This window comes from Monodelphis domestica, chromosome 4 (assembly GCF_027887165.1).
Source record: "Monodelphis domestica isolate mMonDom1 chromosome 4, mMonDom1.pri, whole genome shotgun sequence".
Lineage (NCBI taxonomy): Eukaryota > Metazoa > Chordata > Mammalia > Didelphimorphia > Didelphidae > Monodelphis > Monodelphis domestica.
The window spans coordinates 34,249,452-34,261,288 of record NC_077230.1 but is presented as its reverse complement, the minus strand read 5'-3'; the positions used below and the strand labels follow the sequence as shown (position 1 = coordinate 34,261,288).

At 33.1% G+C, this 11,837-nt stretch overlaps 1 long non-coding RNA gene across 1 annotated transcript; it reads right to left on the bottom strand.

Annotated features, from left to right (window-relative positions):
• Positions 1 to 358: 358 nt before the first annotated feature.
• On the bottom strand, positions 359 to 11,608 carry LOC103101544 (uncharacterized). The gene is made up of 4 exons (XR_008911060.1): positions 11,094 to 11,608; positions 2,125 to 3,124; positions 1,773 to 1,910; positions 359 to 529 (listed from the first exon to the last, which is right to left on the bottom strand). It is a non-coding gene; the product is annotated as an uncharacterized LOC103101544 (long non-coding RNA).
• Between the last annotated feature and the right edge of the window lie 229 nt (positions 11,609 to 11,837).

Sequence of the window (11,837 nt, the reverse complement as noted above, 5' to 3'; positions counted from 1 at the left end):
ATTAAGGTTCTGCAATTAATGTCTATTAAGGACTCTGGGACAATAAGAAAGCAACAATTCAATGTTTGAGGCAGATTTTTTACAGGTGGTCTAGGCAGAGGTAATGAAAAGTTGAACAAGATTGAAAACATCTAAGAGTTTCTGTTATACTAGGAAAATTGCTTTTTGCACTATTCCTTCAGTTGTACTGAGGAAATTCCATATCCATTTCCTACAAAAATGAGAGCATATGTGTATATTATAATCAGTTTATTCAGAAATACAGTATAATATGTGTAATGCTTATTATGGATGATATTAATAATTTTTCAACAATGAAAAATTATTCTATATCAAAATAATATGTTGAAGTAGTAGATTAAAGGTAAATATCATGTAATTATATTTTTCTCATTTTTGCTGTATCTTCCAGAATTATCTTTTTGATATATTTAATTGTTAGATTGTATTAATTTTTTTCTGTCTGTTGAATTTTCTTAATTCCCTTAAGGATTTTCTTGCGATCTCTCTTCTTAGTGATTCCAATGCACTTTGGAAAAAAAATGAAAGCTGTTACTTTACATGCATGCATTCAAATGAATATATTTTATAACTCTTTACATAATGAACCTGAACATTAAATTAAGTATCCTTTCTGAAGAACTCAGATTTTACAACACTAGGAAAATATTCAATATCTCTGAATGAAGTAAAAAAATTACATTGTAGAACTCTAAAATGCATTAAGGAATTCACATAAAAACTATCTTTTATAGGAAGAGTGTTGGTACTTCTTATTGGTATCATAATTATACTTGAAGCTACATTTCTCATCTATTAATTTTTATTTGCTTAACTGGTTGGGAGCCCAGAGATGGTTGCATTTGAAACACTATGCATTTTTTTATTATTTTTAATTGCATAATTTTCATTTGTCTTCAAATTGAAGAACCCAGAATATCAGAAATTTATAGCTTAGAGATACTTAAATAGAATACATTAGGAACATTTTAGAAATAATTGTGAAAGAAGCTATATTTTAAAAAATCCTCCTAATATTTTCTTATGTGGCAAATGAATCCAAGTAGAATATATTTCAGGGTTTTTTGTAGTCAATTATCATATTCCTCTAGTACCTCTAGTCAATGACAAAGATGTTATACTAACCAATATTTGATATTTAAAGCTTAAAATATTGATATTGTATTTACTATAAATGAAATGAAAGCTTGCCATTTCCCATGATTACTGTTTTTTAATCTGTTTCAGTGAAGTTAATCTGCCTGGTCAAAAATTAAAATATTGCTTTTCTGCTTTCCAGTGTTTGTTAATAAATAGAATTCTTAAAAAAAAAAGAATGGTGGCTCAATAGATTGAGAACCAAACCTAGAGAAAAGAGGTCTTGGTTTCAAATGTGACCCCCTAGAAGTATGATGCTTAGACAGTCACTTGCCTCACATTGCCCACCCCTTAAAATTCTTTTTCTTTGGAAATTTATATGTTATATATTCTAAGACGGAAGGTATAAGGTTTCAATAAATAAATAGAAATAAAAAGGAATGACCATATGGCAGGAATACTAAAAATAAGGGGGAGCAAATCACATTAAAAACATTTCTTGAAACTACATTCAAAAAAGTAGTTAACATGTTTTCTTTAAAACCATAAGGTTGTCAAATAGGCCATATATAGGAATCCCATTATTTGTACTGTTTTTCATCCAATGCCCACCATAAAATAAGTTAATATATAATTGTATGTAGCATATATAAAAAGCCAATTCTGAAGCTTACTTTTAATGCATCATTGTCTAATTCAAGAAGTTCTTGACTGCTTACTCTTTTATAATCAAATTTCAGAATATATTTTTTCATTCCAATACTCTTTAACCAATGGCCAACTTGAGTTTCTGTCCAGTCAGACACCAGCAGCTTTGGGGTATAAAAGAAGCAGAGGCGTCATCAAATAGCTAGAGATCAAGAGAGACAATATTTAAAAGCTTAGATTGGCCTATGCTAATATAACCCTTGACAGTGAAAACTGCGAAAGGGTCTTAGAGATTATTTTAAAAGCTCATTCCCTAGTAATTAAAATGGAGATACGCACATAAATCTTTATGACAAATTTCACATAATGAAAATTTACCTTTAGGTCAGTTTCTTCCTGCTTGCGCACATTCTGTACTTGTTTATCATGTTTTTTAAAACAAAAGAAACTCCGCCAATTGTATCCTTGGACATTGCTAGAATCATCCAAGATTTGAGAGGGAAATAATTAAAGCATAAAATATATTCTATTATGATGCAAAAAGTTACCTAAAGAGAAACACACTATAAAAATTCATAAATTTCAATTCCATAAGAAAGATAAAGCCATATGTTAAAGGAACTTTGGTTTTTTATGGGGCACATGTCTATGTTGGCATATATCGAAGACAATAGGTATAACCTAACTTGACTTTTATGTTAAAAAAAAGAAACAAACAAGAAATGGAAGTCAATTAAGTTAAAAGTTTTGTGCATGTGGCATGGTATCATCTCTCTCTACCGCTTCCTCCTCTACATTAAACACAACTAATACATGATTTGTCTTGTAAGGAGTTGAAGTTTCCCTGATGTAGATTTGGAAGTAACACTGGATGCCAACTTGTGCCATCCCCTCATTTTATATAGATGAGAAATCTCAAACGTATTGATCAGAAATCACATAACCTCAATCACACAAGTTGAAGTGACAAAGCTCCAATTTGACCCTAGATACACTCTATGTCCTATATTTTTTCCTCTATGTTGGTGTTGTCAAACTCAAAAAGAAATGGATCTCTTGGGGCCACATCCATAGGTTGTGAGTTGGATACCTCTATGCCAGAGTCCATTTGAGGAAGATGTGAACAACTGAGAAACCATACAGAAATAATGAGGTTCTTTTATATAAAGGAAAAACACAGCAAAATGGTAGCCAATTGGGGTAAAATCCAGCAGAAATAAATCATTTTGTCTGTTAAGAATTTTGTTATCCATTTATAAAATGCACATCTCTTAACAAAACCAGGAAAACTGCATTGGAGCTTTTCCCATTGCAGGTTTGCCACTGCTGATCTCCTGTTCTAGTAATTCTTCTACTTGTTCTTTTTTAATTGTGATATCTAAGAATATGAATAATTCAATGAGTAGAACAGTATAAGTTTCTTCTTAGGTTTAACCAGAGGCAACAGCAACCTTTAATTGCTTCCTATTGCTAATGACCCTCTATATTATCATGCAGAGGTAAGAACATAGAGCATTGGATTTAGAGGCAAGACACTTGAAGTCTTAGCAGGGGAGCTAGTCATCTATATGTATTCTCTGGGCTTCATTTTCCTCACCTACAAAATGAGTGGATTAAATAGATAATTTTTGAGCTTTCTCCTGAAAAACTGATCATTTGGAATCTACAAGAAAATATTAGCCAGCTGCAAGGGCAGTTTAAAACAAAGCTAGATTTAAGAAGATAAAAGGATGATTCAGTCAATAAAAAATATGTTCCATCAATTGGTGGTGGTGGTGGTGATCCTTCATTTCAAAGAATACCAGTGACATCACAGGGTAATATCTTAACTTATGTGTGAATTGGATTTAAGTGAGTTGCCCAGAGTTGTCAGCCTCACTCTTTCTTCCAGAGTCATCTAAATCCTGTGGCAAGACAAAAGTCAGGATAATTAAAAATCACCTGAATGATGTCAGTGTCTCTAATAGCCGTCCAAGTTTTAAGCACTCGAAAGTGTTTGCTTCAGCCACCTTCATGGCTTCTGAAACAAATTTTGCCTCATCAATCTGTTCTGGCAGGAGAGGTCTTCACAAGCCTAGAGTTAGACATAAACCCAAGCTTAACCCATCTGCCTGGACAGTTTTAACAGGCTGCTGCTGAAAACTATAGCTTGGAGCCACAGGTAAGAGCTGGGAAAGAGGTAGACACCAAATGGGGATAAGCAGCCCTGAAAAGCATTCAGCAAGCTCTCACAGTAGAGGTTCTAACCCTCCCTGAACACCAACTGAACATATCACCATAATAATGGTACTCAGCAGCCAAAAAAATAACAGCCCCTGAAGTGCATCATCCACTTCCCACTGTGACTCATTCACCCCAGACTCAAAAGGCTGAACCAGATTGCCTACTGTTAGCAATGGCAATGATGCTCCAAAAGTTGTCATATTCACAATACCAGACAAATTCAGGTAAATGATGACACCCAACAAAGTGATTTCTAATGAACCTTCTATATAGATAGGTTGTCTAACATCTATATAGGTTGTCTAACATCTATAGCTAAGAAAGGAAGCCATCTCTAACTTATTTGCCAACAGTTAAATTTAGATGGACAGTCATATAGATCTAAAGAGATAGATACAGATATATCTAAAATAATATTCATTTAAAACATTCAAAAATATATTTTCCATAGTACTAGGTTTGGGAAAATTATAGCTAAAACAAATTATTTGCAAATTTCATATGGAATCTATTATTTCATCTATGTCAGTGATTAAAATGTTTATTAATATCAAACACTGATGCTTATAACATCATCTCTGTTCTATAATATCCTCTCTGTTCCATTCCAACCACTTTTTCATGATCTTTTCCTCTTGGCACCTGGGCATTCGTTGTTCCAAATTCACCAGTACTTTTAAGCCTTTGCCAGAGTCAAAATAGGATCCATTTCTCTTTTCTCTATTGTGTCATTTTTGTTCTGAAAGAACTGTATTCTTTAAAAAACTTCACTGGTTGGTATGTGGAACTCATTCTTTTCAGAATATGTATATATGTATATGTATATGTAAATGTATATATAATACTTCTTTATTTAATTTGTCCAATATCTTTTCCAAGCATTTCTCCTTTGAAACTATGTACACCGAAAGGTCAGATTGGTCTTCTCACAGTACTACTTTTCATATGAGATTTAAAGAACATGAGTAGTTAAGTAAGTTGTTCAAAGTTCCAAACAGCTAGTAAATGGTATAGTTAAATCTGCAGAAGGTGAAATAGACTGAATCTTCCCCCCACCTCACTTTTCTCAAAAGAATCTTGACCTGCCTCACTTTCTGCATAACTCTGACAAAGGTCTCTGACAAAGGTGAGTCTCATTAGAAAGGCAGCTAGAGACTCAAGCTAGAGTTTACACATTCATTTTAAGTAGGGAATTAGAGTGAGTCCCACGCTTAATAAAATCTTAGGGTGACACAGATTAACTAGGGAGAGAATGTATTCCATTCCTTCTTACAATTTGGATTCTGTAATATATCTTTAAAGTGACAATGCATTCTTTCTACAGAATCTTGGCTTGTCCATTTACTAGCTGGGTGTACTTGAACAAGTACTGTCTTATTTCCAGAATCTTCCTGTTTTTGTTTTCCATAAAATCTGGAAAATGATATTTATGTAACCTCCTCCACAGCGTTGTCATGAAGATAAAACAAGATAATAAGCCTTACAGAGAGTATTTTACATTAAAAGAAATCAGATGCATGTGACATTTTATAATGCACATCTCTTAAGAGTATGGCAGCGTTGATCTTAACTATAAGTAATTTATAAATTCATGAGTAATTTTCTGTTTTTGCAATCTTTTCCCCACTCACTAGCTTCAGTTTTTGCACCAACCTAGATACCATTTATATGTGTATTTGTGTTTTGTCTGTATGTGTGTGTATGTCTATATGTTTCTTTTTCCCAGAAAATTTACTTATAATCAGGCAGAGTATAAACTTGGTGGTAAGGCACATGGGATTATTCTTGGCACAGAAACATATAAGCCAAAGGTAATCATCATCTCTGATTCTTAGGTTCTTCTTGTAGTAATAGGGATAATAAAGTGTTCTATCTCATCCTTGAGTGTTATAGTTCAAAAACTTGAAAGTCTTTGAAAAATGCACATTCTTCTTTTTATAGATAATATATCTTAAAAAAAACAAATCCTAGGTTTTGAATAAGTCAGCAATCATTAGTAAGTGCCTCAAGTGTTCCAGGTACAGCACCAAGGATACAGAAAAAGACAAAAAAGTCAATCTCTGCTCTCAAGGAGTTCTTGGTAAAAAAAAACATTTTCAATGTCTATGAAAAAAATCTTTAAAATGCGGAAGGCATTCTATGCTCACACATGCATATACGTACAGACATATAGATATGTGTATGTATATATGGATGTATATATGGGTACATATGTGTTTATGTACATTTATGTGTATAGATACCTCAGCAGCTTCCTTTCTTTAGAACTGCCCTCTTCACTTTTATTCAGATTTTGCATGAAGACAAAAGTTGCATGCTGAAAGATAAGATGTAGGAAGAAAAGGCACTCCATTTCCTCAATGCAAAAACAAAACAAAACAAATTGCCTCAAAACAAAGAAAAGTTGGAGCAACATCTCACTGTAGGTAAGAGAAGAGAGCAATCTGATAGTACTGGCAGATCCTGGAACCCAGCTGGAGTCACTCTATACAGGTAGAGAAGGTAAGGAACCTTCAAACTCTCATGTGACATCAGAGCCTTGGGACTCCAAAGGAGTAAAGATGGAACTAGAATTAACAATGAACTATCCACTTCCAAATGGCAAAAGAATCTTGAGGTTACAGGGATGCAAGAAGGGGGAATTAGAACTACAGTGAAGTAATTTGCTTACTTACATGTGGTGGGGGAAAGCCTGGGGCAGTAGAAATCAAAACAGGGAGCCTTCTCCACCCAGGCTACTTGGTAGGGGCAGTGAAGCAACATAGTGGGGACCAGACTAACCCACAAAACAATGGGGGAACTGGTAAGTCATTATGCTAAATATAGTTGGATGAAACAGTTGCCAACCTCCCCAGAACATGCCAGTACTGCTGTCTCCGTGACAGGCAAACCACGAGGAACAAGGGCAGCTAGTCCTACACCAAATACCAGAGAAGAGTACTCTGTAATCTTAGAACAATATACCCTTTTACTCCAGGAACAGAGAAGGATCTCAAAAGATAAATATGGTTACAAAGGAAAGAAAAAAATGGAAAAACAAGTAAAAAAAGAAAAAACTGACCTGGGAAATGTACTTTAGTGACAAGGAAGATCAATATATGGGCTCAGAAGAGGACAACAATGCCATAAATTAAACATGTGAAGCCTCAAAAGAAAGTGGGCAAGGAGTTTAGATCTTAAAAAGAATCCCTGGAAGAAGTTAAAAAATATAAGGGAATTAATTGAAAAACTCAACAGCTGGGGGAAAAAAATCATTGAAGAAAAAAACTTCCTAATTAATTGAATCCACCAAATGGGAATAGAGACCAAACAACAACAATAAACAAACAAACAAAACAAAAAAACAAACCCAAAACAAAAAAAAAAACAAAACAGAACCTGAAGGAAACAACCCTTTAAAGAAAAGACAGTCAAGTGGAAAAGGAAACCCAAGAACTCAAGGAAGAAAACTCCTTAAAATTAGAATTGGACTGATAGAAGTTAATGAAACCATAAGCAAGAAACAATAAAACAAAATCCAAAATTAAAAAAAAATAGAAGAAAGTCTGAAATACTTCAATTGTAAATATGACCAGCCTAGAAAATAGACCCAGGAGAAATCATCTGAAGATCATCAGAATACCTGAAAACCATGATCAATAGAAAATCCTGAATTCCATATTTTAAGAAGTCCTCAGGGAATATTACGATATCCTCAAACAAGAGGGGGAAATAGAAATAGACAGAATCCACCATTCTCTTCCTGAAAGAAAACCCAAAATAAAATACCCCAGTACTACTATAACCAAATTCCAGAACTTTCAGGCCACAGAAAAAGTAGTAGAAGCTGCCAGAAGGAAACATTTTAAATATTGAGGAGCCATAGTCAGGATTCTCCAGGACATAGCAGTTTTTACATTAAAGGACTGGAAGGCACAGAATATGGCATTCTGAAAAGCAAAGATTCAAAGGACTGCAACCTAGAATTATACACCGAGTAAAACCAAGATTAAACTTCCAAAAGGTAACAACTGCTCTTTAATGAAATAGAGAAATTTGGACTTTTCTCATGCAAAAAAGTTGAAAACAAAATTTGATGACTAAATTCAAAACTCAAGAGAGGAATAATACATGATAGTTTTGCGAAAGTTGAATTGAGTTCATTCATACCTGGCAAGATGATCATTGAAATAATTAAGACATCTATAATATTTCAAAGGCAAGCTAAAGCTAAAGAATCTAAAATACTTAATATTGAAAATAATACTTAAGATTAAAGTATCTAAAATACTTAATATTGGAGCAATAAAAGGGGTATGCATCAAAGAAAGGAAGCTAAATAAGATGGGATGATATTAAATGGGAGGGAATGGGAAAGAAGAATAAATGGAGAAGAGAGAAAAGGAGATCTAGAAGGAGGCAAACTATTTCTCATTAACAGGCACATAAACAGCAAATCCAGTGGAGGAGATGTGCTTTAACTCTGATTGGACCTTACTCTCATCAGAACTAGCTCAAAAAGGAAATAACAGCCATATTCATCTGTAGAAACTTATCTTACCCTATAGGGAAGTAGGAGGTTAGAGAGAAGAAGGTGTTGAGGGTGAACAAAAAAGGAGGGTTGAATTGGGGGAGGTGATAGTCAATAACAAAACATCTATGAACATGGAAAGGCTGAAAAGAGAGAAAGAGAAGAATAAACAAGGAAAATAAGATGCATGAAAACACAATTAGTAATATGGAATGTGGATGTGAATGGACTGAACTTACACATAAAACAGAAAAGGATAGCAGAGTTGTTTAAACACCAGAACACCACATTATTCTGCCCACAAGAAACACATTTAAAACATGGAGACAACACACACAGAATAAAAGAGGCTCGAGTAGCATATACTATGCCTCAAATAAAGTAATAAAAGCCAGGATAGCAAATCTGATTTCAGACAAATCAAAAGCAAAGACTGATCTGATCAAAGGAAATAAGGAAAGAAATATCATAATGATAAAAGGTTTGATAGATAATGAAAATTATATCATTATTAAACATTTATGCATCAAATGGCATAGCATCCATATTCATAAAGGAAGAATTAAAGAAGTTACAGAAGGAAAAATAAAATAAGAATATTACTAGTGGGGAATATCTCAACCTTCCCCTGTCAAAAGTAGATAAATCCAACCAGAAAATAAACAAGAAAGAAGTTAAGAAGGTAAAGAGAACTTTAGAAAACCCAGACATGATAGACCTCTGGAGAAAACTGAAGGGAAATAGAAAGGAATGCACATTTTCTCAGCAATATGTGTGACTTTCACAAAAATCAACCACATAAGTGGTCATAAAAGCCTCACATCCAAATGTATAGAAACAGAAATATTAAATCCATACTTTTCAGACCAGAATGCTAGAAAAGTGACACAAAATGCAGAAGACTAAAAATAAATTAGAAACTAATTTTTAGAATTAGAAACAATCTTTTCCTAAAGAGCAAATGGATCAAAGATTAAATCATAGAAACAAATAACAATTTCATTAACAACATTTATGGAATGCAAACAAAATTTATGGGATGTAACCAAGCACTACTTAGAAGGAAATTCATATCTCATAGCTTATATTAATAAAATAGAGAAACAGAACATCAATTAATTGGTTAGGCAAGTAAAAAAACTATAAAAAAACAAATTAAAAACCCATAATTAAACGGCAATTTGGAAATCCTGAAAATCAAGGGAGATATGAATAAATTGAAATAAAACTATAGAACTAACAAATAAGAAAAAAATTTGGTTTTCTGAAAAAATAAATCAAATATATAAATCATGGCTTACTTAATTTAAAAAAGTATTTTAATTTAATTAAATTTAAAAGATTTTACTGAAATAAAACCAATGAGAAAGGAAACAACAAATCTAGGAAACAACCAATGGGGGGGGGTATATAAAGTATCTGACTAAAGCATCATTTCTCAAATATATAGAGAACCAAGTCAAATTTATAAGAATACAAAACATTCCCCAATCAAGAAATAGATATCAACAGGCAGTTCTCAGAGGAAGAGATTAAAATTATTCAGTTATAGGAACAAATGCTCCAAATCACTACTGATGAGAGAAAGTTAAATTAAAACAATTCTGAGATATGTCTTCTTAACTTTCATATTAGCTAAACTGACTTAAATGATAAATGTTGGAGGAGACATGGGAAAAATGAAACACTGATATGCTGTTGGTGGAACTATGAACTGATACAACCATTCTTGAGAGCTATAGGGAACCATACCCAAAGACAACTATGCATACCCTTTGAGCCGGTAGTCTCATTACAGGCTTAGTATCCCAAATGGATCAAAGATAGAATAAAAGGAATTAACTGTACCAAAATATTATTGGCACCTTTTTTTGTAGTGGCAAAGAATTGGTAACTATGGGGTTATTCATCATGTGGGAGAAGAATGAACAAGTTGTTCTATATAGTTATAATGAAATACTATTGTACCATAAAAAAACAGTGAAAGAGTGAGTTCAGAAAAAAGTGAACAGAACCAGAAGAACAATGTATATAGTAACAGAAGTATTTTGCCATGATCAACTGTGAAGGACTAAAACCATTATCAGTAAAGTAAGTCTCCAAGATAACTGCAAGGGATTCATGAAGAAAATAGTGTCTGTAGCCAAAGACAGAATTTTAGAAGCTAAGGACAGATCAAAACCTGACATCTGCTCCTATAATATAACCTTCATGAGATTTATATTGTAAGAGTGATAGGTGTCTTCTATCATCTATGGACAGAAATAACATGGAAGTATGTATAACATGAAAGTATGGGTATATGCTCCTCTCTCCTATTAATCATCTTGTCTGGGAGCGGGAGGAGGGTAAGTAGCAAATCTGAATTTTAAAATGGTAAAAAAAAAAACTTGTCCAAAATTGTTTCTCCATGTAACATTTAAATTTTTTTTTATTTTAAAAAATTTTTTAATTTAAAATTAAAATTGTACAATTAAAAAATTAAAAATATTTGTGTTAATAGACCAACAGAATGTTTATCAGCTAAAATTCCATATTTACATTATAACCTCTGCTGCCTCTTTTCTTGACACTAATTGATTCCTTTCAGCCTAATCAAGAATCAAACTCTTACCTAAACTGATATCCTCTGCGGCCAATAATTGCCCTGTTGTTATATCTTCTTTTACTGTCTCCTCAGGCTGATTTCTGATATTCACTTCAGATATGTTCACGTATTTTTTAAGTTTCTCTATCAAGTTGTTAGTCTGGAATTTGTGCAATCATAATAATTCTATTAATTTCAATTTATTCAATCCTTTTTTTCTCCAGCATTCATAACTATTCCATAAATAACTCATTTGTACCTGCTAGCCACTTATCTGGCCTCTCTGCTCTCCAATTAACCCCTTAATACTATACATGAAAAATACTTATACACAAATTCCATGAATAGGTTGTCAGGGAATAATAATCAAAATAGATTTAAGGATTAACATGAAGTTAGGGATAGGGATAGACATTCTTATAGAGGTCGAAATGGGGATGGGAAAGGGAAAGGGGATAGGAATAGACATAGTAGATGAGGTTAGGGATATAATTCAAAGGCAAAAAGATCTCCCAGTGAAGAATTAACTTTTTGAAGGAAAGTGTCACTTCCATTGCTCTCTAGTTGCAGAGAGTTTCCCAGAGCATTAAGATGTTACCAACTTGGTGAGGTTTAGACATCCAGGATGGACATTAGAAGGAGGACTTCATTGTAGGTCTTCCTTCTTAATATTATAAAATGAAACCACTCTCTGTGTGTAGTATTGTATATGAAAGGGAAAAGACAGATTCTGTCTCCAGGGAGATTATAATTTTGTAGAATGGACTAGTA